Raw genomic sequence first — 13,668 nt, 5'->3', positions numbered from 1 at the left:
TAGGGTCTTGCTATGTTGCCCATGCTCATCTCAACTCCTGGCCTCAAGGAATCTTCCCTCCTCAGCCTCTGAAAGTGTTGGGATTACAGGTGTGAGCCACCACGCCTGGCCAACTTAGACTTTCTTGTATGTATTTCTGGCGTAACAGACCATTGCTGGAGAGACTTTGTTACTGTCTATAAAGATTTTTTTTAATAACTTTATTGAGATATAACCGACATACAATAAACTGTGCATATTAAGAGTATACAATTGATATAGATATATATTTCCCTAAAATCAAGATAGTAAACATATCCATGATTCCCTTCCTCCCATCCCCACCCCCACTCTCCCATCTCCATGCAACCACCAATCTTCTCTCTGTCAGTAAAAATTAAGTTGCATTTTATAAAGTTTTAATAAGAGGCCGGGCTCAGTGGCTCGTGCCTGTAATACCAGCACTTTGGGAGACTGAGGCAGGCAGATCGCTGAGCTCAGGAGTTTGAGACCGCCCTGGGCAACATGGTGAAACCCTGTCTGTAATAAAAATACAAAAATTAGCGGGCATGGTGGTGCCTGCCTGTAATCCTAGCTACTCAGGAGACTGAGGCATGAGAATCACTTGAACCTGGGAGGCGGAGGTTGCGGTGAGCCGAGAGTGCGCCATTGCTCTCCAGCCTGGGCGACAGAGCGAGACCCCATCGCAAAAATAAAAAATAAATAAATAGGGTTTTATGTAAGAGAGTCATATAGTCTGTGCCCTTATTTTCCTGGCTTCTTCGCTCAGCATAACTATTTTCAGATTCATCTATGTTGTTATGTTGTATGAATATACACCAATTTATTTATTAATTCACCTGCTGATGGACATTTGAGTCCTTCCCAGTTTTTGGCTATTATAAATAAAGTTGCTAGGCAAATTTTTGTTCAGGTCTTTGTATGGACATGTATTTCCTTTCTTCCTAGGTAAAAATCAGCGTGGAATAGCTGGCTCATATGCTAGGTGCATGCTTAAATTTTTAAAGAAACTACCAAACTGGTTTCCAAAGCAGTTGTACCATTTTACATTCCTAATAGCTGCATATGAGAATTCCAGCTCCTGCACATCTATGCCAACATTTGCTATGGTTGGCCATTTTTTTTTTTTTTGAGACAGAGTCTCGCTCTGTCACCCAGGCTGGAGTGCAGTGGGTCACTCCCTACTGGATTCAAACGATTCTCCCATCCCAGCCTCCTAAGTAGATGAGACTACAGGCACGAGCCACCTTGCCCAACTAATTTCTGTATTTTTGGTAGAGATGGGATTTCACCATGTTGCTCTAGGCTGATCTTGAACTCCTTGACTCAAGTGATCCTCCTGCCTTGGCCTCCTGAAGTGCTGGGATTATGGGTGTGAGCCACCTCTCCTGGCCTAATTTTAGCTATTTTAATGAGTGTATAGTGGTATATCATTATATTTTTATATATCCCTAATGACAATGATGTTGAGCACCTCTTCATGTACTTATTTGCTATCTGCATATTTTCTGCTCATATCTTTTCGGCTTTTTCATTGGGTTACTATTTTTTTTTTTTTGACAGAATTTTTGCTCTTGTTGCCCAGGCTGGAGTGCAATGGCACAATCTCGTCTCACTGCAAACTCTGCCTCCTGGGTTCAAGTGATTCTCCTCCCTCAGCCTCCTGAGTAGCTGGGATTATAGGCGTGCACCACCATGCCCGGATAATTTTGTATTTTTAGCAGAGACGGGGTTTCTCCATGTTGGTCAGGCTGGTCTCAAACTCCCGACCTCAGGTGATCTGCCCACCTCGGCCTCCCAAAGTGCTGGGATTGTAGGTATGAGCCACCGTGCCTGGCCCCTGGGTTACTTTCTTATACTTGAGTTTTGAGAGTCTTTTCTATATTGTGGATAGAAATCCTTTAACAGATACATCCTTTACACATTTTTTTTCCTAATATGTGGCTTGTTTTATTTTTTATTTTTTTTTCATTCTCTTAACGGTGTCCTTTAAACAGCAGATTTTTTAGTTTCGATGAAATCCAATTTTTCAATTCGCACCCGACCTGCTGATCTCTTTCTGATGCATTCTCTCCATCCCCATCTCTCTAAACCCTCTCTAACAGACTCTCAGACTTTCCTCTCCCTCCTATATTCTCTTCCTTTTCTTTTGTCTCTCTCTGCTCCTCACCTCTCGACTAAAGATGTTGGCGGCTGCATCTCTAGCCAATGTCCAAATCCTAATACTACAACAAACATGGCCAGTGACATCTGCCTTTAAGCACTTGTCACAGAGGTCACCTGTGCATCGTCCACTTCCAGCCTCCAAAGAAACAATTCACTACAAACCACTTCTGGAGACGTGGCACCAACTACCAGGGAGGCAGCCAGGGAAGGATGAGGAACTCTCATCATCATATTTCTGCTCGGGACCAAGGTTCCTGAACTGGAAAGGGCCCATCTGCTCAGCCCTCCCCATCACCCCTAACCCCTGCAATGCTGCAGGTTTTCATAAAGTTGTTTTTTTCTCTACTGACATCTACAAGCTTCTCACTTTTGGGAAACAAAGATTGTAAAGGTTTTTTTTTCATAATTAACTAAATTTAATTTAGAGCAAATTTTTTTATTAACTCATGTGTTTTAGTTAGTAAAACACCATCTTGGGCCAGGCATGGTGGCTGTAATCCCAGCAGTTTGGGAGGCCGAGGTGGGCGGATCACCTGAGGTCAGGAGTTCAAGACTAGCCTGGCCGATATGGTAAAACCCCGTCTCTACTAAAAACACAAAATTTAGCCAAGCGTGGTGGCACACGCGTGTAATCCCAGCTACTCGGGAGGCTGAGCCAGGAGAATTGCTTGAACCTGGGAGGCAGAATTCAGTGAGCCGAGTGCAGTGAGTCGAGATCGTGCCACTGCACTCTGGCCTGGGCGACAGAGTGAGACTCTGTCAAAAAAAAAAGAAGGAAAGAAAGGAAGAAAGGAAGGAAGGAAGCAAAGAAGGAAAGAAGGAAGAAAGAAGCAGATAAAAGGCAGAGACAGAGTGGGCCACTTGATGAGGCGGGGATGGAGAGTCGCCTGCCTGAGGCACACCCACCCAACTCACAGGTGAAACTGGAGCGGAATCAATGAGGAACTAAGTCAGGGATCTGGCTACTCTTGCCTCTCTCTAGAGGACCCCTTGCCCTGCCATCAGTCCCACTGAGAACCCTCACTGTGCTTCCTCCAGGACAAATTCACATGTCTAGTGGAATCCATGGAGAGCCCTCCCAAGGCAAAAAGTCAGGAACTGCAGGCTAATGCTTCCCTCCCACTGGACAGGCCTGGGGAAGACTGGGAAGGGGCTAAGGGAAGCAGAGAAACTGCCTTCTCTGCCCAAGAGCAACAGACATATCTGCAGGGCAGGAATGAGGGACCCACATCTGATACACTTGGGACCGGGCTTCAGAAAGTGTCCCCTCCCTATGTTGTTTGTGTCTCAGCAGGTGATTTTGTCCAATCAGCAGATGATTTTGTCCAGCCCTCTTCCCCCAGGTACCAGGAGGTACCAGCTGCACTAGCAGGTTCAAAGGCCTCAGGGGACGACCCTGTGTCCCAGATTTCTGAGCAGATGGCCTAAGCTACTTTGCTTTGCAGCTTTATAATAATTATTGGGTCAGACAGTGTTAAACACTAGTTTAACAGACAGTGTTAAGCACTCTAGCTTTGTTTTTCTTTTTTAAGAGTTGTTTTGTCTATTCTAGATCTTTTGCATTTCCATATGAATTTTAGAATCAGCTTGCCATTTTTTTACCAAAAATCTTGGTAGAGTTCTGATTGATATTGTGTTAAACCTATAGATTAAATCTGGGGAGAATTGACATCTAAACAATATTGACTCTTCCAATCTATGAACAAGGTATATCTCTTCATTTATTTAGGTCTTAGTTTCTCCCAGCAATTCTGTAATTTTCAGTGTACAGGTCTTTCACATCCTTTGTCAAATTTACCCTTAAATATTTAACATTTTTTATGATATCGTAAATGCTATTTTTTTTTTTTTGAGAAAGGGTCTAGCTCTGTGGCCCAGGCTGGAGTGCAGTGGCGTGATCTCGGCTCACTGTAACCTCCGCCCCCAAGTTCAAGTGATTCTAGTGCCTCAGCCTCTCAAGTAGCTGGGACTACAGGTGAGTGCCACTGCATCTGGCTTATTTTTGTATTTTTAGTAGAGACAGGGTTTTACCATGTTGCCCAGGCTGGTCTCAAATTCCTGACCTCAAGTGATCCACCTGTCTTGGCCTCCCAAAGTATTGGGATTACACGTGTGAGCCACTGTGCTGGGCTGGCTATGTTTATTTGTTTGTTTGTTTGTTTTGTTTTGTTTTTTGAGACAAGGTCTCGTTCTGTCACCCAGGCTGGAGGGCGGTGGCACAATCTCGGCTCACTGCAACCTCCACCTCCTGGGTTCAAGTAATTCTTATGCCTCAGCCTCCCGAGTAGCTGGGATTACAGGTGCACGCTGCCACACTTGGCTAATTTTTTTGTATTTTAGTAGAGATGGGGGGTTTCCCCATGTTGACCACGCTGGTCTCAAACTCCTGACCTCAGGCAATCCACCCATCTTGGCCTCCCGTCTTGGCCTCCCAAAGTTCTAGGATTATAGGAGTGAGCCACTGCGCCTGGCCTCTGACATTATTTTTTAATTTTAACAATGAGCTTACCATTAACCACAGATTTGTCGTTTTAATGTGCCCCTCATTTAATACCTTTTTTCCTAAAAATAAAAGCCATTCCACAAAACCTTTTACTTTGTATTCACTTCCACTGTCGATAAACTATTAGAGCAGTGGTTCTCAACCAGAGGTAATTTTGCTTTCCAAGGGACATTTGGCAATGTCTAGGAAATTTTCATTTGTCACAGCTGGGACTGGGAGTACACTGGCATCTAGTTGATAGAGGTCAGGGTTGCTGCTAAACATCCAACCATGCACAAGACAGCCCCCACAACAAAGAATTATCCAGCATGAAATGTCAATAGCATTGAGGTTGAGAAACTCTGCGTCAGAAGTAGATACACAGATGTGCTCCTCACAGTTAATATACTTGGTAGACAACATGGCATGGACCAATATGGCAGGGTTTGTATAATTTCACATAAGTTTCATTCTTTCCTCAGATCCTATAAAATCTCTATCCTTTCCTTGTTTGGTGAGACATTCTATAGTCCTTCTGGTGTGAAGTTTCTCTCATTGCAAAGGGTTAATAAACTTGTCATTGCCAGATTACAGGTTTGTTCTGGGTGCTCCTAGGCCAATAAATCAGGCTCTCTAGCTGATTTATCAAGCTAGGATAAATTCATGGTGTAGAATCAGATTCTCCATTTTAAGGGGCGTTTCTGTGAAACTGGGCTAGTCCGGAGACTCTGGAGGAATGGGAGTGGAGGTGAATAGCTTCTCAGCTGAGCCTCTGAAGGATAGGCAGGGTGAGCTGAGTAAAGGATGGAATTTATGAGCATCCTTGGCTGAAACACCCTCTACTTGCAGTGACCTTGCTGCTCCTTTCTTTGCCTCAGCAACTTCCTCAGCACCTGGCGGATTAATGTCCAGATGATGGCCCAGCCCTGTGGCCTGAACCTTCTGGCAAAATTGATGTGTTAGGGGGGCTGTGTAACTTGGGTTCCTATGACAGCAGCCCAACCCAGCCGGACCACCAAGCATAGCATCCTTGAAAGGTGGTGGCACTGGTGCTCAGGCTCAACATCTTTTCCAGGTGGATGTTGAGATCTGCACTGCCTGCTGGTAGCGAAATTCAGATGCCACTATCTATCAAATCTTGAATAATTCATGAAGTGCTCTTCCACCTTTGGCCCAGAAGTTCCCACAGCCCCATTGGTCCCTGGCCTCTGGAGCTAATTCCTTTTAGTCTGCAGAGCTGCAAAGCAAAGTAGCTTAGGCCATCTGCTCAGAAATCTGGGACACAGGGTCGTCCCCTGAGGCCTTTGAACCTGCTAGTGCAGCTGGTACCTCCTGGTACCTGGGGGAAGAAGGCTGGACAAAATCATCTGCTGATTGGACAAAATCACCTGCTGAGACACAAACAACATAGGGAGGGGACACTTTCTGAAGCCCGGTCCCAAGTGTATCAGATGTGGGTCCCTCATTCCTGCCCTGCAGATATGTCTGTTGCTCTTGGGCAGAGAAGGCAGTTTCTCTGCTTCCCTTAGCCCCTTCCCAGTCTTCCCCAGGCCTGTCCAGTGGGAGGGAAGCATTAGCCTGCAGTTCCTGACTTTTTGCCTTGGGAGGGCTCTCCATGGATTCCACTAGACATGTGAATTTGTCCTGGAGGAAGCACAGTGAGGGTTCTCAGTGGGACTGATGGCAGGGCAAGGGGTCCTCTAGAGAGAGGCAAGAGTAGCCAGATCCCTGACTTAGTTCCTCATTGATTCCGCTCCAGTTTCACCTGTGAGTTGGGTGGGTGTGCCTCAGGCAGGCGACTCTCCATCCCCGCCTCATCAAGTGGCCCACTCTGTCTCTGCCTTTTATCTGCTTCTTTCTTCCTTCTTTCCTTCTTTGCTTCCTTCCTTCCTTTCTTCCTTTCTTTCCTTCTTTTTTTTTTGACAGAGTCTCACTCTGTCGCCCAGGCCAGAGTGCAGTGGCACGATCTCGACTCACTGCACTCGGCTCACTGAATTCTGCCTCCCAGGTTCAAGCAATTCTCCTGGCTCAGCCTCCCGAGTAGCTGGGATTACACGCGTGTGCCACCACGCTTGGCTAAATTTTGTGTTTTTAGTAGAGACGGGGTTTTACCATATCGGCCAGGCTAGTCTTGAACTCCTGACCTCAGGTGATCCGCCCACCTCGGCCTCCCAAACTGCTGGGATTACAGCCACCATGCCTGGCCCAAGATGGTGTTTTACTAACTAAAACACATGAGTTAATAAAAAAATTTGCTCTAAATTAAATTTAGTTAATTATGAAAAAAAAACCTTTACAATCTTTGTTTCCCAAAAGTGAGAAGCTTGTAGATGTCAGTAGAGAAAAAAACAACTTTATGAAAACCTGCAGCATTGCAGGGGTTAGGGGTGATGGGGAGGGCTGAGCAGATGGGCCCTTTCCAGTTCAGGAACCTTGGTCCCGAGCAGAAATATGATGATGAGAGTTCCTCATCCTTCCCTGGCTGCCTCCCTGGTAGTTGGTGCCACGTCTCCAGAAGTGGTTTGTAGTGAATTGTTTCTTTGGAGGCTGGAAGTGGACGATGCACAGGTGACCTCTGTGACAAGTGCTTAAAGGCAGATGTCACTGGCCATGTTTGTTGTAGTATTAGGATTTGGACATTGGCTAGAGATGCAGCCGCCAACATCTTTAGTCGAGAGGTGAGGAGCAGAGAGAGACAAAAGAAAAGGAAGAGAATATAGGAGGGAGAGGAAAGTCTGAGAGTCTGTTAGAGAGGGTTTAGAGAGATGGGGATGGAGAGAATGCATCAGAAAGAGATCAGCAGGCTAGACATGGTAGGTCACACCTGTAATCCCAACACTTTGGGAGGCCAAGGCGGGAAGATCGCCTGAGGTCAGGAGTTCCTGACCACCCTGGCCAACATGGTGAAACACCGTCTCTACTAAAAATACAAAGATTGGCTGGACATGGTGGTGGGCACCTATAATCCCAGCTACTCGGGAGGTTGAGGCAGGAGAACGACTTGAACCTAGGAGGTGGAAGTTGCAGCGAGCCGAGATCACAGCACTGCACTGCAGCCTAAGCAATAAAGTGAGACTCTGTGTTGGAAGAAATGAAGAAGAGAGAAAGAAAGAAAGAGAGAAAGAAAAGAAAGAAAGAAAGAAAGAAGGAAAGAAGGAAAGAAAGAAAGAAAGGAAAGAGAGAGGGAGAGAAAGAGAGAAAGAAAGAGAGAAAAAAAGAAAGAAAGAAAGACAACACCTCGTAACATTTTATTTCCTACTGTTGTAGTAATTGCTCTAGAAAGAAAGACAATATATTGGGCACATTGGTATTGTTCCATGGTGAGCAGTTCTATGTAAACTTACCCTCAAAGGCCAAGGGCACTGAGAGGCCAAAGAAAGAGGCTGACAAATCGAGTTTCTCAGAAATAAACAATTAATGGGGACCTTTGAACAGAAGCTATGTGTCCAGTGGCTGCAAGAGGGTGGAACCCACACCCGTCCTCCAGAAGGTTTACTTTCTATAGCAAATTTTTATGCTAAAACATGAGCACCTGGCCATGTCTCACACTTTCTTGCAGAAACTCTTGACCACTGGAGAGGTTAGATAAGCATCTTTATGAGACATTATCTATGCTACGGCCAATGTTTAAAGACCTTGTTGCCAAATACCTTGGTATGCGGGAGTCAAACATCTGTCATCATGATATTTTCCCTTCAAGATGAAATCACTCTGGCCACGCAGCAGGCTGTATACCTACACTCCACTCCTCAGTACTGGTCCTTGCAATCTCACGTGCCCACCTGTTCCTTGATAGTCCCTGGGTCTAGAGGGAGGGTGCTTGATATTGTATAGCTATAGCAGCAGCTCGTTGGCTTTATTGGAGGAAAATGCTGCAGCAACAGTAAAGGCAAAACCAGGACAGTAAGGAACATAGGAGCACAACACCTAAACCAAGAAGCAGCTTCTGCCACCAGGTGCCCCAGGACCGAAGCCAGCTATGAAGCCAGTAACAACTACAGCATTCAACACAGGGGTTCAGTCTGAGAAATTGGTCATTTGTGTTATATAGTCTCTCCAATCTCATCCTTGGAAAGGAGATACCCACCACGGCAGGCCAGAAGCATGGGAGAGTGGCATGAGGCCGCATACCAAACCAATGTTTTTCTTTTTTTCTTTCTTTCTTTTTTTTTTTGAGATGGAGTCTTGCTCTGTTGCCCAGGTTGGAGTGCAGTGGCGTGATCTCAGCTCACTGCAACCTCCGCCTCCTGGGCTCAAGCGATTCTCCTGCCTCAGCCCCCTGAGTAGCTGGAATTACAGGCGCCTGCCACCACACCCGGCTAATTTTTGTATTTTTAGTAGAGACGGGGTTTCACCATGTTGGCCAGGCTGGTCTCAAACTCCTGAGCTCCAGTGATCCACCTGCCTCAGCCTCCCAAAATGCTGGGATTACAGGTATGAGCCACTGTGCCCGGCCCCAACAGATGTTTTTCTGTAAGCCAACAGCATACTCTTGGGCCCGTTGTAGGAAAAGGTTTGCTTCATAGGTGGCAGCTAGTGATAGTATTGACAGAACATGACAACGAAGGATGAAAGGAAACAAACTTAGTGGGTATTTGCAAGGAAATTTATTTTCCATCTGTCAGAATACACCAGTCCATTCATTTAGAGTAGTTAGTATAGAGTCAGCTCTTGGCTTTTGTAAAGGGAAAGGGGCCATATACCAACCATGTTGCCCAAGGATGAAGTGTCAGCAGCCGTGGTCAAAGTAATTTGATTGAGAGTACACCATATTAGAGAGCTCACCACCATGCCATGGGGTATATGTGCTTCCCCTGACCATTTATAACGAGTGATCGGGGACCAGTATTCAATAAGATCAATGCAAACCACTCTAACTGTTGAGGATATTCCCCCCTCTCTGGCAGGAAATAGCCGATCCAGCCTGGGTGTATTTGCCATTCTAAGCCCCAGTGCAGTGTCCCCTCCTCTGGTAGAATGTCTGTCACTGTCTTCATGCAGAAAATATGGTGGGTGTCAACTAGGTCTGAAAGTAAAGCAGTCCTCTCAGTTACCCGTATGTGAAAAATAGTAGGCTTGGGGAATGGTGGTCCCAACCTATCACATGGGGCAGGCACCTCATCCCTTTGGCTGAAGTTAAAGAAATAAGGGCTTCAGATCACACATTCATCCACCTTTGCAAGGTAGGTTTCTCCAGGAAAGTTTGAATTTGTGCTTCTTTTTTTTAAAAAAACTTTTATTTTAGGTTCAGAGGTACATGTGCAGGTTCCTTATATAGGTAAATTGCATGTCACAGGGGTTTGGCGTACAGATTATTTCATCACCCAGGCAATAAGCTTAGTATCCTATAGGTAGTGTTTCGATCCTCCCTCCCTCCACTCTCAAGTAGGCCCTGGTGTCTCTTGTTCCCTTCTTTGTGTCCATGTGTACTCAATGTTTTGCTCCCATTTACAAGTGAGAACGTGCAGTATTTGGTTTTTTGTTCCTGTGTTAGTTCGCTTATAATACTGTTTCCCCTAACCATTTATAGCGGGTGATCATGGGTCCAGTATTCAATAGGAGCAATGGGAACCACTCTAACTGTTGAGGATATTCCCCCATCTATGGCAAGAAATAGCCTATCCAGCCTGGGGGTATTTGCCATTCTAAGCCCCAGTGCAGTGTCCTCTCCCCTGACAGTATATCTGTCAGTGTTGTTATGCACAAAATATGCTGGTTGTCAATCAGGTCTGGAAGCAAAGCGGTCTTCTCAGTTACCCATATGCAAATAGTGGTAGGCTTGGGGTACGGTGGTCCCAACAAGTCATATGGAGCAAGCATCCTGCTTTGGCTGAAGTTAAATACATAAGCCCTGCAGATAACACATTCATCCACTCTAGCAAGGTAGGTGATAGGTGATATGGTTTGGATCTGTATCTCCACCAAATCTCATGTCAAATTGTAATCCCCAATGTTGGAGGTGGGGCCTGGTGGGAGGTGATTGGATCAAGGGGGTGGATTACTCATGAATGGTTTAGCACCACCCCCTTCGTACTATCCTCACAATAGTGCGTGAGTTCTTGTGAGATCAGGTTGTTTAAAAGTGTGTAGCACTTCCTCTCTGACTCTCTTTTGCTCCTGCTCCTGCCATGTGAGATGCTTGTTCCCCCTTTGCCTTCCACCATGATCAGAAGCTTTCAGAGGCCTCTCCCAAAGCAGAAGCTGCTGTGCTTCCTGCATAGCCTGTAGAACGGTGAGCCAATTAATCCTCTTTTCCAGTTACCCAGTCTCAGGTATTTCTTTGTAGCAATGTGAGAACGGATTAATACTGTAGGTTTCCCTAGGAAACTTTTTTTTTTTTGAGACAGAGTCTCGCTCTGTTGCCCAGGCTGGAGTGCAGTGGTATGCTCTTGGCTCACTGCAACCTCTGCCTCCCAGGTTCAAATAATTCTCTTGCCTCAGCCTCCAGAGTAGCTGGGATTACAGGTGTGTGCTACCACGGCCAGCTAATTTTTGTATTTTTTTTTTAAATAGAGATGGGGTTTCGCCATGTTGGCCAGGCTAGTCTCGAACTCCTGACCTCAAGCGATCCTCCCACCTCAGCCTCCCAAAGTGCTGGGATTACAAGTGTGAGCCACCATGCTCAGCCTCCCCAGGAAACTGAATTTGTGCTTTCAGAAGACCAGTTTTCTTTTTAGTGAGCCCTGCTGTTTGGAGGTTACATGGGAGATGAAAATGCCATGATCTGTTGTGTTCCCTGGCCCAGTCCTGCACATCATGTCCAGCAAAATGGGTCTTTTGGTTACTGTCAATGTGTCAAAGATATCCATACATAGTACTGAGAGCCTCTAAACCTTTAATAGTACTGGCTTGATTAGCTCACTTACAAGGACAAACTTACAGCAGTTCAGTAGCAGTATCTACACAGGCCAATACATACTTTTTGTCTTGACTTACAAAAAGAAGCCCTATATAATTCATTTGCTGATCTGTTATAGGGTGGACAGCCCTATGAGTGTGTCCTGCATGGTATGGTATATAGTGTGGATGAAATCAAGAATGTGGTATACATTTGTATTAGTCCGTTTCTACACTGCTATAAAGAACTACCTAAGACTGCGTAACGTGTAAAGGAAAGAAGCTTAATTGACTCACAGCTCCATGTGGCTGGGGAGGCCTCAGCAAACTTACAATCATGGCAGAAGGCAAAGGGGAAGCAAGGACCTTCTTCACATGGTGGCAGGAGAGAAAGAGAGCAAGGAGGGAACTGCCAAACACCTTTAAACCATCAGATCTCATGAGAACTCACTCACTATCATGAGAACAGCATAGGGGAACCGCCCCCATGATCCAGCCACCTCCCCTGACATGTGTGAATTACAATTCAACATGAGATTTGGGTGCAGACACAGAGCCAAACCATATCAACATTTTTAACAGCTATTGGGAGGTCAGTATATTTTAAGGGCAATCCTGCCTTCTTGGCTATCTCCAAGCCTACTCTTGCACTCCTATGACTACTACTTTTGTTATGTACACAGGTCTCTATTCATTGGCCTGGGACAGAGCACAATGCTTCTAATTGTTCTTAGGGTGTCAGCTTCTATACTTCCTGGAACTGAGTCCTATTGTGTACCACTACATGAAATACCAACTATTTCATCAGCTGCAAGGTGTTGCAGCTTCTCTATGTGTCTTGCCACATGTTCATGCCTTATATGGGTTTGTGCATAAACACCCATTTTTCTTGTTGCCACTGGGCTAGCCACATAATTAGGCCTTTGAATGTAGCCCAGCTATCAGCACAAAGAGCCAGGGGCCAGGGCTTATGTGTGATTATTAACCAAGCAGCTTGCAACTCAGCCCACTGTCTACTGTGATGGGTACTTATATCAAGCCAGATTGTATCAGTTTGTGGTCATATAGCAACAGCGGTCCAAGTACAGGGGTCTCCCTTGCTGGAGCCATCTGTATACCAAGCATGATCAGGGATGCATAACACTCCTTTGCTTATTGAGTCACGCACTGGAGTAGGAAGGGGCAAAGGGATGTCCTTTGGTTGCTCACATATAACAAAGCCTAACACAGCATGCAATTCTCGGCTTAAGGGATTGGTTACCAGGACACTTCATTGTTGCAAACAAGCATGCCATTTATTCAAGATAGGTGTTTGGGATTTAAACGGAGGTGGGTGATTTAAATAATCCTTCTATCCATCCCTTGATTGGTAGACCAGTTCTCACAGTCATGGGAAGGGTCTTTGCTAATTATTCCACCTTCTGTAAAGCATACACTGCTAGCACTTGTTCAATGGGAGAGTACTGATAGGGACAGGAGGCAGATAAATTCTAGGCAGAAGAAGTGGAGTCCCTGACGAGGGCCCCACCTTCAAGCCTGGAACCGCAGCCCAAAGTGAGAACTTCACATCCCTGTTTTCCTGCTCGAATGTTGCCTTTTCCAAAACCACCCCTGGCCCACCATGCTTTCCATCCTGTACATATAAAAACCCCAGGCTCCACTGGCAGAGAGCAGAGAAGGAGAGAAGAAAAGAAGCAGCTGAACATTGGAGAGGTGCAGTTTGACTTCAGAGGGATGGCTTGATGGCAGGACTTTGGAGAACAGTCTGGCTGAAGATGGCCAGACTTCAGGGGAAGAATACTCTCCTGCTCCTTCCTCTTTCCAGCTCCCTTTCCTGCTGAGAGCCACTTCCATCGGCAATAAAATCCCCTGCATTTGTTATCCTTCAATTGGTTCGTGCAATCTGATTTTTCCTGGATGCTGGACAAGAGCTCGGAATACAAAAAGGCTGTCACACTGACCCTTTGCCCTCACGAAAAGGCAGAAGGTCAACTGAGCTGTTAAACACTTACTTAAGCCATCCTTGGGCAGTAAAGCTAAAAGAGCTCACTGTAATGCATGCCCTGGGGTTTTGGGGGCCCACGGGAGTTTTATCCTCCTTAGATGCTGCCTTGGGGCACGCACAGAGTTTTGCTCCTGCCAGCACCCTAAAGCACTTTCCCTGGCTCTTACACGAGCTCACC

The sequence above is a fragment of the Pan troglodytes genome, chromosome X, assembly GCF_028858775.2.
Source record: "Pan troglodytes isolate AG18354 chromosome X, NHGRI_mPanTro3-v2.0_pri, whole genome shotgun sequence".
NCBI lineage: Eukaryota > Metazoa > Chordata > Mammalia > Primates > Hominidae > Pan > Pan troglodytes.
The sequence above is the reverse complement of the archived record's forward strand: the minus strand, read 5'-3'. Positions refer to the sequence as shown.